The sequence below is a fragment of the Typopeltis vanoorti genome, chromosome 1 (genome assembly GCF_054136105.1).
Source record: "Typopeltis vanoorti isolate ZY-2024b chromosome 1, IOZ_Tvanoo_1.0, whole genome shotgun sequence".
Taxonomy (NCBI): domain Eukaryota; kingdom Metazoa; phylum Arthropoda; class Arachnida; order Uropygi; family Thelyphonidae; genus Typopeltis; species Typopeltis vanoorti.
Genome location: NC_143549.1, coordinates 29,093,862 through 29,114,602, shown reverse-complemented (window position 1 = coordinate 29,114,602; position 20,741 = coordinate 29,093,862).

Here is a 20,741-nt window from a genome sequence, read left to right as displayed (position 1 = left end):
TAATTATTATAGGCGATTTTAATTACGACTTTACAGATTGGAATGAAGAAATAGCACTTGAGAATAAGGAAAATTTATTTCTTCAGTTCTGGAGAGATAACTATCTCAGGCAGCGTGTAAAGGAGAACACGCAATGATTGAGAGTTTTAGATGTGATCATATCATCAGAGGATTTACATAATTATTATTTTATTTTATTCACATAATTGATACACAGTCAAAACAAAATATCATTGAAACAACAATTTGACTGGTGATACAAAACAATTCAGATTCTACTCAAGAATCTAAGAGTAGTCTGTCAGGTAGCGTCATAAAATATGGACTGTTCCAAGTAATGCTGTTTTTTTGTAGATCATATGGGATCACTTCGTTGATGTTTAATTGCTGTAAATAGTTGGATAGCTTCTTTGAAATTGCACAAAATCCAAATAGTTATTAATGGGAGACTTTGGTGTGTTTAAGCCACAGCCGGCCAATTACGATTGTCAGATCTCGATATTTAGTAATTTTTTCCAGTTCTCTGTTGTTAATGTTGTTATCACTGTGTACTGCAATATTAATAATCCAAACCTGTTGATGTTCCATAAATGTGTTTCAAATGCCGATAGTTTGTATTCAAAAGTCCCAGAGAATTTTTGCTGATTCTCTGGACTTTTTCTATTTTGTCTCTATCTTATGCTGCCACCAGTTATCAGAAGTAGGAAAGCCATATTTTTTGCATACATATCAATGAATTATTTTGGCCACTTGATCATGGAGGTATATATAGTCAGTTTGAGCTATCCTCCTGCAAGCAATGATTAGATGTTCTACAGTCTCATCTTTCTGATTGCATAATTTGCATTTGCTGTTATTATTGATGTTCAAAATTTTTGTTTTCATTACATTAGTTTGTAATGCCTGTTCTTGAGCAGCTAGAATAAATCTTTCTGTTTCTTTTTTAATATATCCTTATTGTAGCCATCGTCACATCTTATTCGTGTCAATTTTGTCTTGTCCTCAGTATCTTGAAGAAATTGGCCATGCAAGGGTTTATTTTTCCAGCACACATATATCGTTTATTGTGCTGTTCCTTTTTGTAATCGGATTTGTTTTTTTGTTGCTTTTAGAAGGCCCTCTTGTGTAATAGCTTGAAGCATTTGCTCAGAGCTGTTGTCGATTTGGTTACATGGTTTTCAAGAAGATGTATTAGAGAGAATCCAGAGGAGATTTACTATGTCTGTGGAATGTTACATATTAGGAAAAGACAACTGGCACAGCCTTGTGAACAGAAGGAGATGGTATAAGATTGAGAAACATAAGTTAGTGAGGGGATGTTACCAGATTAATAAGGACAAGATTTTTTCATGGAGTTAAGGGAGAAAACTTTATAACAAGAGCTGTATAAGGAGGGTGTAAGCAGGGGAGTGAGAAGTAGGTTCTTTGTATGAAAAATGACTGATGAGTGGAATGTATTGCCTGAGAGTGTGGTGAGTGAAGTAACAGCGAATGTGTTTAAGGTAGTTTGATGATCTTTTTGCATAACAGATAATAGACCTCATGCAATGAGTCCAATGACTCCAAAGTCAGATATTATTCAGAGTAATAATAAGAATGTAAATCAATGATGTTCAAATAGTATTTCCAAGTTTAATCACATTTGAATTACATCCATCACTCAAAGTGCAAAACAGATGATATGTAAGCAGGACCATCACCAGATTAGATCACGCCCTGAGGCAGCAATTAAATATCGCACCTGATCGATTATAAGACAAAAAGATAAGAAAATCTCCAATTGCTATTTTGTTTTTATTACAAGAGAAACATTAATGCAAAACGATTACATAATAATATTAATTAAATGTTTGCTCTATGGGAATATTGCACAATAAAAGTGTTTATAAGTTCTTTTAAATTTAAATTATAAACTATGTATGTCTCTGTTGATATAGTTGCTAGACCAACCAATCTTTCTTGGGTCATTGCTATTCGCAAATAATTTTGATTCAGTTTAAGCTTGGAAAAACCTCTTTCTGCACTTGTCATGCTAACAGGAATTGTTAGCGTAGCGACTGTGCCTACTGAAATATGGCTGAACAAGCGCCTTTATTAAGCCATGCTGTGAGGCATGTTGCCTCTATGCTACACTCTGTCGACGGTATTGTATGTAAGATTCATATACAACATCAAGAAAAGAAAAAAAAATCCAATACTGTTTTTTCTTCCTCAATTATACCGAATTCTTTTAGCTCTCACTTTTTGGAAATTGACAGGCAGTTGGTCTCTACTTTTAATCATGTCTAGTAGCCAAGTTCACTTATGCTGGCTGTGAGCAAACATGTGATGCAAATATGTATCAACTACTACCATTTTATGTTTCAATCTCTAACTAATATTATTTTCTTGCAATAATATAGAATTACACAGAACAGAGAATATAATACAGACTATACAGAATTTCAGTAGGGTGGGGAAAGGAGGATGCGAGGGTATCTATGGATGTTGAGAATGAATGCTATCAAGAAGAGGGTTAGGACTAGATTCTTCTCTCATAGACTAATCCATGATTGGAATGGATTGGAAATACGACAGAGGAATTATAACATAAATAATATAACATAAATGTTAACATTTTTTACGATTTCAATACATGTTATTATTAGGAGAAGACTTATATTTTCTAGTTTTAATTTTATTTTTTCCTTACTTAATTGACAGCAGGCACATGCAAATAGCTCCATGGGTGCTTTTGCACCTGTGGGCATAGGGTTGAGAACCACAGTTCTATATTAATGACTTCTGGTTTAGAAATTATTCCTTTTCTGTATATTAATAATATCATGATTAATACAACATATTATTTTGGTAAAAGTATAAAAATAGATACTGCTCACCCCATTCATTATCAACATCTTTTAAAAGGGAGATATCATCCTTTCTATTCTTATACAGCTCTCTACTTGCCACTTTTATGACAGTTTTAATTATACTTACTGAGAACAAATGACATGATACTTCAATATTCTGAAATAGAGATGAAGAGAGCATGAAAATCATAATATCAGCAATATTTACTAATTGGAGAGTTATTTAAATGATATCATAAAAAGTTTAATAATCAAATGTAAACTAGTAAACCATTTATTTGTTAGTTTGTTAGACCTTAGAGAATAGCTAAATAAAAATAATAAAGAACTGTTATTATTATTATGTGGACTCCTCTGAGGGATTCAGAGACTTAACAAATGAGGAAATTCTTAAGCCCACCCTCTCTTTGAGGGGGGAATTAAGAATTCCTGTTATTGTGAGATATAACAAGATGAGATATAACAGGATATACAAGGTGAGATATAAAGGAATACTGAGTATTCCTGTTATAGCTCACCTGAACATTTACTTGGAAATTCACAATTGCAACTACACTGTAAGACACATATGTGTAGGAAGTTTTTTCACTTGGTTATACTATAAATTAAAGATACCAAGAAAGATTGCACCTGAAGTATTTTCAGGACTGGGGAAATTTGTATATAGAAGCTAATGACTTCACATCACTTGCCTTAGTATCCCACAATGCAAACCACATATCCTTATGGGGATGTATGAGGGTGGTCTGAAAAGTTCTTGGCCTAACAATGAAAAAACGAATTCATAATTTCAAAATTATTTTTATTTTTCAACATAATCTCCCTTAAGATTAATACATTTATTACAGCGATGCTGCAGCACCATTATATTCTCCCTGTAGTGGTTCTCAGTGAGATCTGCAAAATACCCTTCTACAGCTGCAATCATCTCTTGATTCGAAGAAAAACGTTGACCAGCAAGGAAGAGTTTTAGTTTTGGGGAGAGATAGAAGTCAGAGGAGGGAGTCAAATCTGGGGAATAGGGTGGATGTTATTATTATTTTTATTATTATTATTATTATTATTAATAATGTTCCAACAATTCATAGTGTAGATCCCTTTATTTTCCCACTGCCAAAACACCTTTGTGGGCAGGTGCATTGTCCTGATGAAAGATGATTTTTCCCTTCTACAAACCGGGTCTTTTCTCAAGAATTTTTTCGTCTAGTCTGGTTAAAAGATCGGAATAATATTCCCGGTTATTGTTTTACCCTTTTCGAGATAATTAATAAACAAAATAACTTTAGCATCCCAAAACACCGATGCCATGATTCTTCCTGCTGATGGAACTGATTTTGTCTTCTTTGGCACATGAACAAACAGCTTCTGTCCATTGTTTTGACCGCTGTTTGGATTCCGGTGTGTAATGGTGAATCCAAGTCTCATCCATAGTAATAAATCGATAAACAAAATCAGTTTTATTCTTGTTAAAATGCTATAAGCACTGTTCAGAGATTTTCACGTGAGTGCGTTTTTGATATGCTGTGAGCAAGCATGATACCCATCTTGTGCAAAGTTTTTTCATTTGCAATTCTTCATGCATAAATATATCCTACACATTCTTTTGAAATGCCTATAGTCTTAGCAGTTTCATGCACTTTGACTCGCCAGTCATCCAATACCATACTGTGCACTTCATCAATGGTTTCTGGTATTGTTACACTTTTCGGACGTCCTTTACGTGGATCATCTTCAAGGCTGATACGGCCATGTTTAAACTCGGCAGCACATTTCTTAATTGTTGAAAACGAAGGAGAAGAAGAGTGCCCATAAACTTTTATGAACTTCAAATGAATTTCTTTTGGCATTAAACCTTCTTTTACAAAGAATTTTATAATAAAACAAACTACTCAATAGAATGACTTGCAATTTCACATGGATTCTTATGACAGATGTACCAACTTAGAAAAAAAAAAAACTTGCCAATAATGTTGTTATCTATGGACAAGGCCGAGCACTTTTCAGACCACCCTCGTATAATGCTATGCATTATGGGAAGGTTCACTGCCCAGACTGGTTTCAACCTTTAATGAGGTATTATCAGTGGGAGCCAGTTCATTAGAGGTGATACTAAGGTTGAAATGAATAGCCAAAAGGTGTGACACTTTATTATTAAAATACTCTGGATTAAGATAGTTGGAAGTTTAGCTTCTTAGCTCATTAGTCATTAGTTTCTATATACGAGTTGCCTCAGCCCAGAAAATACTTCAGGCACAATCTTTGTTTGCTTACACTTGGATAAAGGATTAAGCCAAGTATATAATTTCTTGGTATCTTAAATTTATAGTATAACCAGTGAAAAAACTCCCAGTAACGTTCTCTAATCTATAGTAATTTAACAATAAAGTGTGATATCTTTTGGCAACTCGTATATGAAAATATGACCTTTGCATTACTTCAACCTTAGTATCACCTCTGGGTCTGGCTGCCACTGAAGAGGCCTCAATAAAGGTCGAAACCGGTCTGGGTAGTGACTTATTGCACAGTATTATACATGCCTGTAAGGAAATGTGCTTTTGCAGTATGAAATACTAAGGCAAGTGATATGAAGTCATTAGGTTCTATATATGAGTTGCCCTAGTCCTGAAAATACTTCAGGTGCAATCTTGGTGCATGAAATATAATTTCTTGGTATCTTTAATTTACACCAATGTGTAACTGTACTATAGGTACATATTTGTAGTTATACTGTAAGATCTCCTAGATAAACGTTATGTTTTAATATATCTCCTATCCTCTACTTATTTCTTTGTCCATGTATACATATTTCAAATACTAGCTATAATACTGTTATCAGCTGCTTGATAGCCTGTCAGATAACTATCTGAGCACAATAACTTGAATGTGCTTATAAGCCTGCTTTAGCAAAATGACCCTTACCTATTGATTCAGCCTTGATGTGTTTACATGTTAATAATTACATCGATGTGCCCTTGTTAAGATAACATTTGGATACTATAGAAATAACATGAATATGAAGCTTATATTTTTGATATATTTTATTAAAGTGGATGTTTGGTGATGAGTCCTTTCTCTCATTTGCATTTCTCTCTCTCTCTCTCTACCATCACCCCTCTACCAGGTATCACTCTTTTCACTAATCACTTGCAAGAAATTCACATATCAGGATATTGGACATTACCAATATCCTGACATGTACCCTAAAGGGGTGTTCAGGCTACTATGATAGCACTAGATGATTAAGTTTAAATTATTATTTAGTATCAACATTATTTAATATCTACAATCAACAATTTCTTTCCAAATTAGTCTATTACTTGTCAACACTCCAATCCTGGTGTAGCTAATATTTAGTATTTCTAAGGCACCTCTCACTGAATCAATCTATCTAGACTTGGTCTTCCTTTAGGTCTCTTTCCTGCCATCTTCGCTTCAAACATTTCTTTGATGCTAAGATGGTAGGAAAGAGACACATTCTATTTAAATGGCAATATCACTTTAGATTATCTCTGCTCACACCTTCTTGAATGGTAACAATGTCAAGTTCCTTTCTAATATCTTCATTTTTAATACCATTCTGCAATTGATGCTATCTGTTCACTCTCCTAATTTTTCTCAGAACTTTCATATTGGTGGTCGCTAGTCTTTGATCATCATCATTATCATCATCATCATTGAAATCCTGATATATGCCCGCAGGGAGTGTACAGGAGAATTATGATAGTTCTAAATGAAAAAGTTACACCATTACTAACTTCCAATCAATAATTTTCCTCCAAATTAATCTGTTATCTGTCAAGACTCCAACATTATCAGAGCTTATATTTCTGTCTTTTAAGGCACTTTTTAATGTATCAATCCATCTACATCTTGGTCGTTCTCTGGGTCTTTTTCCTGCCAACCTGACAGAGAACACTTGTTTGGCTAACCTTTCCTCTCCCATTCTATTTAAATGATCATACCACCTGAGATTATCTCTACTATCACATTTCTAAATGTTAACAATGGCAAGTTCTTGCCTAATATCCTCCCTGTTAATGTGATACTACTACCATTGATTCCAATTGTTCACTCCACAAATTTTTCTCAGAATTCTCATATTAGAAATCTCTATTCTTGGATCAAATTTTTAATTTCTAACCCAGCTTACAGATCCATAACTTAAAATTGGTTTGAATTCTGTCTTGTATCCATAACAAAATTGGTTTGAATTCTGTTTTGTATATACAGCTAATTTAGTGTTATGACAAATCACTCTCTTATTCCATATAAATTTATTCAGCACATCTTAGCATACCAGTTTTACTAATTCCCTTATCAATTTTCATATTTAATTTACCACTTTCACTAAATATTGTGACTAAATAGCTGAAATATTTTACTTGTTGTAAGGTTCAAAATTCATGATACAGTTGATGTTTTCAATGTTTCTGATTATTTTCACTGACTTTGTCTTTTCTTTTTATTGCTGATTTTGATAGTCTTTGATCATGTGCTCTTTTCAAAGGCTTTCGATAGATTACCACATGATAAGTTGAAAGTCAAACTAGAGTGGATTAGCTTGGATATTAGATTAGTGCATTGGATCGGAGACTGGTTATCTGATAAGTACAGCAATTGTGTATAGAGGAACAATACCCAGGAAGAGGAAAGTCACTAGTGGTGTGCCTCAGAGGTCTGTTTTATTGCCATTGCTGTTTAACCTGTATGTTAATGATATTGACAAAGATTTAGAAGGGAATATTCAGTTGTTTGCAGATGATGCAAAGTTGGGATGAACGATAAAGAGTATAGAAGATGTTGTGGCCCTACAAGACTTAAATAGATTGAGTGAATGGGCATGGGAATGGGGATGTAAGTTCAAGGTTGCAAAATGCAAGGTTTTAAAATTTAGGAAACAAAGATTATTATTATTATTATTATTATTACTATTATTATTACATCATCTTCAGGGAGTCCAAAGACTCATCAAGGGAGGGCATCTACTCTACAATTCTTTGTCTCACTACTCCACCAACCATCATCATCTAACACCAATGGCATCTACTGATGACTACCACCACTAGTACTTTCACAGACAATCACAAACATCCATGCCCATGGCGGGATTCGAACCTGCAGCCTTTTGGCTGGAGAGCGGATACGCTAATCACTCAGCCAACTAGGCCAGCTGATGAGATGAGATGCAGAATTTATGCTTGGTGGAGATATATTGCTGGAGGTGGAAGAAATAAGAGATCTTTGGTTAATAGTGGATAAAGATCTTAAATTTAGGGAACACATTGTGAAAATTGTGAGGACAACACAAAGAATTCTGGGAATGATGTGGAAGCCACTGACTGGTATAAGTAAGGAGATTCTTATTCCATTGCATAAGGCTTTGATTAAGCCGCACATAGACTTCTGTGCACAGATTTGGTCAGCTGTCTTTCAAAAGGACAAAGAGATGTTGGAAAGGGTCCAGGGACAACTTACTAAGGTTGCTTAGTAAGTTGAACCTTGACATTGTCCTCCTCTTCACTAATATCCTCCACAAGGAAACAACAGACTTGTTAACTCAAAAATTTCCATCTGATATTGTTGAATTATTCAAATTTGTTATTACATTCAGATACTTCACATGGAAAGAAAAAATTTAAATGATCAAGTGCTCTTTTCAAAGCCTTTCGATTACCACACGATAAGTTGAAAGTCAAACTAGAGTGGATTAGGTTGGATATTAGACTAGTGCATTAGATCGGAGACTGGCTATCTGATTAGTACAGCAATTGTGCTGTATTGTACCTAAACCAAAAATTTGATTGCGATATATTGATGAAGTAGTTGCCGTTTGGAGTCATTCTGAACAAGACTGTGCCTGTAGATAAGATCAACATTTTTCATCCTCACATCAAATTCACACTAGAAAAAGAATCTTCACAAGATATCTCCTTTCTGGATTTACACATCCAACGAAAAGAAAATGGTTCTATCTCCATTTCTGTCTATAGTAAACTGACTTTTTCAGGTCAACAACTTTTTCAGGTAACGAAAAGAAGATGGTTCTATCTCCACTTCTGTCTATAGTAAACTGACTTTTTCAGGTCGCTACATTCACAATTCATCTGCCCAACCATCCATCTCAAAAATTTGCCATCATTAAATCATTAGTAGACAAAACATACAGATTTTGCTCCTCCGAAGAATCTTTAAACCAAGAATTGTAAATCATCAAAAATACAGTCATAATAAATGGATACAATCCAAAAACAACTTAAAAAAATCATCAGTCACTTTTCCACACACATCAACCTAGACAAGAACAAGCCGTAAGATTCCCATACTGTATGGCAAAGGCATCTCTGAACGTCTGTCAAAAATAACGAAGAAATACAAATTTGCTGCTACCTACAAACCAATCAACCAGATTTATAATTTGCTACCTTCTCCTACAGACAAACTCTCACCTTTGATACTACCTGGCATTTACGAAGTTCCATGTTCCTTTAAAATGTCTTACTATGGACAGAGCGGGAGATCTATTAGTAAATGCATCTCACAATATCAAGACCATATCCATCTTATCAAACCACACAAATCTGACCTTGCACAACACAAAGTTGAAAACTCAAACCATAGGATCCAGGGAAAAAACACCAAACTTCTACACAGATCCTTATATAAACATGAGTGTTTATATAAAGAAAATGCTGAAGTATTACATCACAGACCCAATTTAAACTATAATGACATTCTTACCATCCCTAAAGTTTGGGAAATTGTCATCCTTAATGGTGTAAAATAAATTTTTGTATGTTATTTTATTTTATTTTAATTAAATCTAATTTATTTTTTAACAAATATATTTTAATTAAATTCTATATCACACTACTGCAAGCATAGTGGGATTCCATTGTAAGCATGAGCCCTAACTGCTATTCCTAATATTGTTTGAAATTACTGTACTGACGATGTCCTAAGATACTTATTATTATTATATTATTATTACCCAAGATCCCATGGAGTCAAAGACTCATCTAGGTCCTTTTATCAAACACACAGCTCATCATACCATGCTTTAAACATACTCAAATTCTCTGCAGACACTACGCTCTCAGGCAAGGCATTCCAACCATTCACAACTCTGCATGAAAAAAACCTGCTTCTCACTCCCCAACTCACACCTTCCTTATTCAGCTTCCAGGATGACCTCTGGTTCTCCCCTGATCTTCCACTATTTTCTGTAGAACCTCTCTAGATTGATCCTATAACAACCCCTCAACAACTTGTAGGTCATACTCTGCAAGTTGCATCTTCTCAATCTTTCCTCATATTTTTCTTTTCTCAACATTCCAGAGGTTAGAAACTACCTTAGTCAGTCACCTCTGGACCCTTTCAAACATCTCTTCATCCTTCTGACAATCAGGTGACCAAATCTGGGTACACAGTAGTCTTGTAGTTCCACATATACCCTTTTCTTACAGAGGTCCTCACACTGCTAGCAACCACCAAGGTAATCACCTTATGGTCACTCTCACCAATTGGTGGGTGATTTGATACTTCATTTATGATTACATCCTCTAATGAGATGACCAAATCCAAGATCCTCAATCCTCGTGTGCCCTCTGTTACATACTATATGAGGTAGTCATCCCTGAAAAACTCATTTTCTTTACATCCAGTTGCTATCTCATCATTCCAGTCCATATTGCCATAATTAAAATCACCCACAATGATCATTTGTTTCTTATTTGCTTGGCTAATTTGATTATACATTTCATAGTCACTACTATTCACATTTCCTGGTCTATAACAACATCCAACCAAGTATTTCATTCCATTCACCTCTATCTCACACCACACTTCCTCAAAATCACTGAAACTATTTCCTTCTTGCATCTCTACTTTGTATGGACATAACTCTTTCTCTATCATCAATAGAACCCCCCCATCCGTTTTTACCCCTTCTATCATCATGAAACACATCACATCCGACCATCTATATTCCTGTCAGGATGTTGTCCTGATCTAACCATGTCTCACTTATTCCAACAATTTTTGTGGGAACAGACTCAATTAGTGCAACAATTTATTTAATTATATTTCGTACTTAAATGTTCTGATGTTTGTACTTTTTTTTCCCTCTTATTTATTAAGTGAATAATTATTAAAGATTACGCTACTCGGCAGTAAGGAATGATGGTGGATTCAGCAGCAGTCGCAAGTGGCGTAACGCCAAATCCTCCGCCATTTAAGAACTCAATTATTAGCAATATCATAAGGGATTTTGTGGCATGCAGTACTTGCGGCATGTATGCATCTCGGGAATTACATATGTGGCTTGTTAAAGAGAGTGGAGAGCATATGTGCGCAAAATGCAGGCAGTTGGAGGAAATAAGTACATTAGATATATCGATATCCGACTCTGTTGCTCCAGGAACGGGGAATGAATGTAGGAAGACAAGTAGTGTGATAGGAGAGAATGAGAAAATAATAGTTGATAGTGTAGAAGGTGTGAGTGACAGTGAAAGTTTAGGAGATGGTTTTGTTTGGGAGAGTGAATTTAGATTAAGAGTGACTCACCTGCAGAGGGAGATAGACGAGTTGAAAGAGGAGGTGGAATGTCTTGTGAATGAGAGCAGAAGTATGAAAGATAAGATTAGGAGAATGGAAGAGATAAATGCAAGGCGAATCAGAGTAGGAGAGAGAGAGAATTTAGGGAGTATGAGTGAGAGGTATGGGGGTGCTAGAAGAGGAGAGAATGGAAACAGTAGAAGAGAGGGAATGAGAGAGAGATATGGGAATGCTAGCAGACGAGAGGATGGAAACAGTAGGAGAGACAGAATGAGAGAGAGATATGGAAGTGCTAGAAGAGGAGAGAATGGAAACGGTAGGAGAGATGGAATGAGAGAGAGGTATGGGAATGCTAGAAGACGAAAGGATGGCAAGAGTAGTAGGAGAGACAGAATGAGAGAGGGATATGGAAGTGCTAGAAGTGGAGAAAATGGAAACAGTAGGAGAGAAGGAATGAGAGAGATGTATGGGAGCGCTAGAAGAGGAGAGAATGGAAACAGTAGAAGAGAGAGGTATGGGAATGAAAGAAGAGGAGAGAATGGAAACAATAGGAACTAGGGAATGGTAAGAGGTATAATGTATGGCGACTCAATGATCCATGGTGTTCAAGATAGGATGCGTGAGGAGTGTTTGCCAGGAGGAACAATAGAAAGGGTGGCTATGGCAATTAAGAGAGGTGAAAGGGTGGATGAGATGAGTGTGATGGTAGGAACGAATGACTTGAGTGGTAATGTAAGTCGGGCAGCGAGAGATATGAGATTTTTGCTTGAGACTGTACAGAAGAAGATAGAGACAGGAAAAATAGTGTACGTGTTGCCTAGGTATGATAATGATGAGCTGAGCAGAAGAGCGGTGATATTGAATGGCATAATAGCGAGAATGCGTGACAAGAGAGGACTGGTATATGTGGATGCTTGGAGTGCATGTGAGGAAAGAGAGGAATTGTATGCGAGAGACCGTTTACATTTGAATGAGGAAGGACGTAGGCATCTGGAGAGATTGCTGTTCAGAAAGAGTCCGTGTGTTCCAGGGAGAAAGATAGCAAGGGTGGCCTCTTGTGGGAATGGATACTTGGAGGAAGAGAGACAATGTCAGGTAACACTGAGCCCAGTGGAGTCTAGAAGGGATAATGCTGGGTATAGAAACAATGGCATTTATATGCTTTATACTAATGCCAGGAGTATCCGGAACAAGGGAGAGGAATTGGTGGCGCAGATAGCATCAGCCTGGCCAAAAATTATTGCGATCGCTGAGACGTGGTTGACAGAAGGGGATAGAAGTCACTGGGTATAGCATTATTCGTCAGGATAGGAGGGGAAAGCGTGGTGGTGGTGGTGGTGTACTGCTTATGATAAGTGACGACCTATGTCCTATAAGAGTGGAGAATTTGGAAGGAAGTGAGACAAATGATTTTCAGAGCGTATGGTGTGAGGTAGAGGTAGGCAAGACAGGATATTTAATGGGGTGTTGCTACAGACCCAGGAGCACAGAGGATGGGGACCAGCAGATGTTTAGACAGCTAAGTTTGGCAAATGCAAGAAGAATGATTGTTATGGGAGATTTTAACTTCAGTAGTATAAATTGGAGAGAGGAAGATGCATGTAGCAATAGGAGAATGGAATTTCTAGAATTCTTGAGGGACAAATGTCTTAGGCAACATGTAACAGAGGGAACAAGAGGTTCAAAAGTTTTGGATTTGGTTATAGCATCAGAAGAGTTGATAATAACTGAGTTGACGTCTCTCCCACCAGTTGGAGAGAGTGACCATATGGTTTTGACTTGGAAAATGAATAGACATGCAGGAGTATCAAAGAGATGGGAACACATGTGGAATTATAAGGCAGGTGATTATAATAGTCTAAGACGTCAACTTCGGGAAGTTTCATGGAGGGAGGAATTGGAAGGCTGGGATATCACTAGTGCATGGGAAATTGTGAAAGAATATTTGTTAGCAGCAATGGTAAGTTGTATACCACGAGTGAAGAAGAGGACACAATTTGGAGTAAAGTGGATGACAAACAATATTAAACAGGAATTGCATGCGAAAAAGAGGCTACGGAAGAGATATAAGGAGACAGGTGAAGAGATGCATGAGGAATATAAGACACAGGCCAGAAGAGTGACTAGTGTGATAAGGAAAGTGAAACTGGAATATGAGAGGAGATTGGCCCTAAGATCCAAAGAAAATCCTAGGGAATTTTTTAGCTATGTGGCCAGTAGGAGGAGAAATGACTGTGGAAGAATGATATTGTGGGATAAAAATGGGAATAGAGTGACTGATGCAGAGGACATAGTAGAATTGTTCAATGAACACTTTATTGGAATATTTCATCCTAGAGGAGTTAGTTTTAATGCTAGAGGGATAGGACTGGTTCGAGGTCTGGAGGTACAGGAGGAGAGAGTGTGTTTCAGATACTGAGTACTCTGGATGTCAGTAAAGCTGTGGGACTGAATGGTATTTCACCACAAGTTTTGAGAGAATGTGCTAGGGAATTGGCAGTGCCTTTAATGTGGCTTTTCAATGAAAGTCTGGCTTTGGCAAAGATGTCCAGGGAATGGAAGGAAGGTAAGATAGTGCCATTGCATAAGGGTGGTAAAAGACTGGAAGTGTCTAATTATAGGCCAGTCTTTGTGTCATCAGTAGTTGTTAAGATCTTGGAGAAAGTAGTGAGGGACTGTATACAGCTTTGGGCAGATGAAGGTAATGTTATCTGTGAGAATCAACATGGATTTGTGAAAGGACGCTCTTGTTTTAGCAATATGCTAGCCTTTTATAATAAAGTTACAAGAACATTAGATGAGGGAAAGGCATACATATACTGCAATTTTCTTAGACTTGACGAAGGCATTTGACAGGGTGCCACATGATAAGCTGATATTTAAGTTGCAGCACATGGGTCTGGATGTCAGATTGGTCAACTGGATTCAGGATTGGCTGTCTGATAGGTACCAGAGAGTTGTGTATGGTGGAGCAGTTTCTAGGAGGCAGAGGGTTACAAGTGGGGTCCCAAAGGGCTCAGTACTAGGACCTATATTGTTTAACCTTTATATCAATGACATAGTCAGTGGATTGCAGGGGGATATTCAGTTGTTTGCAGATGATGCGAAGCTGGGAAGGATTATTAGTAATAGTGCAGATGTGGTAGCACTGCAAGAGGATTTAAATAAGCTAGATAGATGGGCAAATGAATGGGGGTCTCAGTTTAATGCAGCAAAATGTAAGGTCTTAAGGTTTGCGAAACATCGATGGGATGCTGCATACTCTATGGGAGGAGTTATACTGGAGGAAGTAGGGGAGACATGTGATCTGGGGTTGATGATTGATAGAAACCTGAAGTTTAGGGGACATATTGCAAAGGTGGTGAAGGTAACACAGACGATTGCTGCTATTATGAGAAGGACACTGACCTGCAGAGATAAGCGGGTTATCATTCCGTTGTATAAGTCTCTGATCAGACCACACTTGGACTACTGTTCTAAGATTTGGTCACCAGGATTTGAAGGGAATAAATTAACTGTGGAAAGGATACAAAGACGGATGACAAAGATGGTTTCAGGACTGTACAAGGACAGTTATGAGGATCGGCTGAGAGAATGTGGACTGCAGAGTTTCATGGATAGAAGAAGGAGAGGTGATATGATTGAGACTTTTAAACTGTTGAGAAGTGGTTACAGGGTTGACACTGGGGAGTTCTTTCACTTGGTTGAACAGCAGGAAGGAGTGATGACAAGAGGCCATCCCTGGAAGTTACGAAAGGAAACTGTGAGCAAGAGGGTAAGGAGTGGTTTCTTTGTGTGGAGTGTGGTTGAGCCGTAGAATGCATTGCCTGATGGATTGGTGGAAGCGAGAGCGGTCAGTGAGTTTAAAGAGTGGTATGATAGACTTTGTGTTTCTCAGGGGAGGACCTCCCCTCGATGAGTCTTGACAGACTTTATGTCTTAGGAAGGACCTCCCTCGATGAATCGTTTGACTCCTTGGAGGCCTGAATAATAATAATAATAATTTCATCTGCCTTGTTTCTTACACTTCTAGCATTTGTATATAAACACAACAGCTCATTCCTTGATCTACAGCTAGGTCCACTAATAAAAAACTCATTCAATGTGATATCTCCATGCTCAACTGGGGCCATTTCCCTTTCTGCTTAATCATTTTAGAATCCTTTTCAATTCCAACTGTTTCCTCCTGATCCCAGGTTATCCCATTCCTTTCCTGTCTATACATGCTCTCACATCCTCTTGGAGAATGCACCTTTCTCATGCTGTGCCCTCCTGTCCACCCAGAGCCTCCCTTTTTATCTTGCACACCCTTTCTCTCATTTTCCATACTCATGCCACTTAATTCTTCATTCTCTCCTGTCATACTCTCCTGCTCATCCACATCACTTCCCTCTTGATGCAATTCTTTCTCTATACTCACTTCTCTACTTTCCAGGAACAGTCTCTCCAAGTGACTCACACCATAACCACTCAAATGTCCATCACTCCAATACAGTTCACTTCGTCCTTTAAACTCATTCCACACATTAACAAACTGTACTCCCCTCTCCTCACACATTTCAGCCAGCATATCATTCATAATCCTTGCACTCGCCTCATTTCACCACAGTCATATGTAGGCAACACGCCTACAACCCTTTGTGTCACACTATTCTCTTTTATCCATCTAAGCAGCCTTCTGATATCCATTCTGACATATTCTTTGTCCTCTGTCAAGTCATTCGTACCTATTAAAACCATCAACTCCTTCGTTTGCTCCCTCCTCATATTCAATGCCTCAATCACTCAATTTACTTATTAAATAATTTAAGTACTGTGGCCACATGTGTATGTTTAAGTTACGAATACTCAACAGGTGTCACTGTATAAGAGAGTTTAAAGCAATGTTGGATGAGGATTGTGTGCAATAGTGTGTACCTCCCACAATGATTCTCTGACTCAATGGAGGTTAGATGTTAATAATAAAAATAATAATAGTAAAATAGTAACTTTCATATTTTGTCATTTTATTGCTGATTTTCATGCCAAATTTGTTACAGCTTCAAGTAATTTAGTTAAAGGACACTTGGAAACACTGAATTGATACCCATTATCATTTGCCCCGTGTCTTTCAAAAAAAAAATTAAAAAAAAGACCATTAAGCCTTCAGAAATTCTGTATCAGCTATGTCTCTTAGCAGACTCACCTACTTGGCATTATGAGCAATAGAGTTGGTTATTACTCAATATCCAATGTGATAATTTTATCATATTTTTTATGAATTTTTTTCTTCTTTTTTTAAATCTAGATCCCACCTAAGAGATATTGTAAACCCATTATGTATTTAGTGACATAGGTAAATTAAGATTAGTTATTCCAGTTCTGATATCCTGCTATAAAAACCAAAATTTAAATGGGATTTGAACAAATAGTTGAAAAGCAAGTAAGCTATCCACTCAGTTCATCTTGGCAAGCATTTATCTGTACATATATATATTTTAAAAAGAATTGAATGACTAGAACCGAAGAAAAAAACATGACTAGTTTCGGCTTGTAACAGCCTTCATCAGGTGACATTATAAAAGAAAGAAAAAAGAAAAAACACTAAAATACTGAAGTTTAAATAAACTATGAACATCATAGAGAGTCTCTAGACATAATCGACAATTAAATCATCGTGGTTGTATTTAAAGCTATTCTTTCGTTCATTGTATTGTTGCGAAAGTACGTGCTAGTAGCATCTTGTAAACGCCAGTACATGATTACAGCTGAATGACTATCTGAGAGGTTGTAGCTCAAGTTATTATTTAGATGAACAGGATTGAAGATGATTTCCTTAGATTCTATGATTTTTCTCTCTAGTTCATCATTGCAACGGAAGATGTTAGTAGATATTTTCACAGCAGACTTTGCGACTTTGGCTTTCATCATTAGGATTAACCGAGAGAAGGATATGACTTGATAATGCACTGGCCCACTGTCTCTTGTAAGTAATGTCCCGAATGTGTTCTTCCATATGCAATTCAACAGATTTGCCTGTCTGCCCAAAATAAGGAATATCACAATCACACAATATTTTATATACACCAGGGTATTTGAGATGATGATGACAAGGTTTTGGGTGGCTTATTAGGAAACGGATCTTTGGCAGTGGAGTGAACAAGGGTCTGATATTGTATTTTCTTAGAACATTTGCTAATTTATGTGAGACTGTACTTATGTAAGGAATAGATATATTGCATTTGAATCTATTTGTTTCTTCTGAACAATGTCTAGGAGGATTAAGAAGGAATCTCTAGGAGGAAAAAGAAGGAAGTAATTTAATAATAAGTTTTGACACCTTTTGGCAACTCATATAGGGAAATATGACTTCTACATTGCTTCAACCTTGGTATCACCTCTGGGTCTGGCTCTGGATAGTGACCTTTCCCATAATGAATAACATTATACATGTTAGCAAGAGATGTGCTTTGCATTATGGGATACTAAGGCAAGTGATGTAAAGTCAGTCCACCTTTGCCACCAGTACCCAGTACTAAAGATTATTATTATTATTACATGACACCTCCAGGGAGTCCAAAGACTCATCAAGGGATGGCACCTACTCTCTGTCTCCACCACTCAATCCACCAACTACAACTAACTGCAACTACACCAACACTATCTACTGCCTGCCACCACCACTAGCACTTCCACAGACAATCACAAACATCCATGCACACGGCAGGCATGGATGTATCGATGGTCTTGATGTTCCCAAATGCATTTATGAACAGATCTACAAGGCCGTTAAATGGATACAATCTTAAAACAACTAAAAAAATCATCAATCACTTCCCCACACATGAACCTAGACAAGAACAAGCCGTAGGATTCCCATCCCTCATGTCAAAGACATCTCTGAACGTCTGTCAAAAATTATAAAGAAATACAAACTTGCTACTACCTACAAACCAATCAACCAGATCTATAACTTGTTACCTTCTCCTAAAGACAAACTCACACCTCTGATGCCTCAGGAACCTCGTACCTGGCATGTAGGAGGTTCCATTCTCCTGTAAATAGTCTTACTATGGACAGACAGGCAGATCTGTTCATAAAAGCATTTTGGAACATCAAGACCATATGTCTTATCAAACCACAGAAATCTGGCCTCGCACAACATGGAGTTGAAAACCCAAACCATAGGATCCATTGGAAAAAGACAAAACTTCTACATAGATCTTTATATAAACATTCATGTTTATATAAAGAAAGTGCTGAAGCCCTACTTTACAGACCAAATCTAAACTGTAATGACGCTCTAGCTATTCCTAAAGTATGGGAAACTGTCATACAAAATTGTGTAAAATAATTTCCCCTCCCCCCCTCCAGATCAGCGGCGAATTCTCCATGCTTGCTGCTCAAGCTCATTAATTGAGAAAGAAGTAATATTTATTTATTAAAAAATGCATGCATTTATAAGCATTCCATTTAGGCTTTTATTTTTGTAGACCGAAAACGTTTTAAGCTTGTGTGGCAATAATTGAGCTTTGCATCATGTATCGAAGGCCGATGCTAGTCAAGCTACCTTGACTTGCTCGGTTATAGGAGCATTTAGGTCCTCGCTTCAGAAATGTGATTTCATGTGCAAGCATAGCCATTTCTGCTCCCTCCACATCATCTCACCCTGTTGCTTAAACATGGACCATACGCACTCAAAGTAGCTCTAGCCAGCGAGCTTCAGCCAACCTTTACAAGTGTGAGTGTTGCTTGGGAAAATTAAATTACAACCAACTTTTTATGATGATGTTATTGACCAGTTCATAAAGAAGAACTGTAGGGTAGAATTTGTATCCAAGTAGCTAAATTGAAAAAGATAGAATATCATTTGTAAAATAAGTGTTGTATTTGTATGATTAAATGTACATAAATTTCTAAATACAGGTAACCCTCGTATAACGTGGTACTTATACAAACGCAGTCTAAAATTGTAGTAACCCTTGTTGAATGCGGTACTTATACAACACGGTTCCGATAAAAATACGGTCTACAAATTGTAGTAATCCATCTTTTTTCACCGCACGACTTAAAAATCAAATTTTATATTTGTTAAATTTGTGTCTGCCTGTAATTATGCATGTGATTATAAGTAGCGAATTTATATTAGGGGAAATACCCTTTAGCATGCATGTAATTATAAGTAGCGAATTTATATTAGGGGAAATACCCTTTAGCATGCATGTATCTCAATTGTTTATCATATAAAAAGTTTATTGTTGAAAATTGTCCTCGTTTCTGCCAGGAAAGTGCATTAAAAATCATAAGTATGTTCATCTCAAGTTGAGCACTTTATTTTCTGGTGAGATACATACAATACAATATTGCTTGCTTTTTTGTGTAAAAAATTATTTTTGTAGTAATGGTCACAAACTGCAACAAAAGGGGAAAACCAACATTGAAAACAAAATTAATTTCTCTTGAAGAAAAATATTCAAAATCTTGGATCGGTTGAAAACTGGAGAAAAACCAGGAGTTTTTGCGGGGACTTTGAATTTAAACGAATCAACAATTCGAACATTCAAACAAAATGAACACAAAATCCAAGAAAGTGTTTATTGCTGGGTCAACGATAAGTGCAAAGCACGTTGCTCGTGTACGCGATATTCTAATGGAAAAATGGAGAAATCTCTAATGATTTCAATAGAAGATTGCACCTCAAAAGAAAATCCCTATGGATGGAAATCTTATTAAGCAAAAAAAAAAAACTCTCAAAGTTTATAAACATTTATAGTGCAGACCAGGTGTTCAATGTGGATGAATCGGGGTTATATTGGAAAAATGTGCAAGAACGCACCTATATTTCGAAAAATGAAAGATCAGCTCCTGGATTCAAAGTTTCCAAAGATAGAATTACTCTACTGTTTTGTAGTAATGCATCAGGTGATTTCATGACAAAACCAGTGTTTATTAACCAATCCTCAAATCCTCGTGATATGAAAGATTAAAATATGCACTATTTTATTTTGCCTAAACCATTTATGCATTATGTGCAATGAAGTTTAAGTAGAATTTGTAATTTTTATACTTTTATACTATGTATTTGTTTCATAGTTTATGTTTACTTAACTTACATGAATTACCTGAATTAAATAAAAATATATTTTTTGTTGGATATGTCCTTGTTGTTTATATAATTAAAAAAAAAAAAAACGATTTCGGAACATAACCCTACTTTTTCTATGTGATCTGAGACTCACATAACGCGATTTATATAACGCGGCATTTCTGCAGAACCTAACATCTGCATTATATGAGGGTTACCTGTACATAGTTTTAAATGGTCGGTAATTCATTATTCCATTAATCAGACTTCAA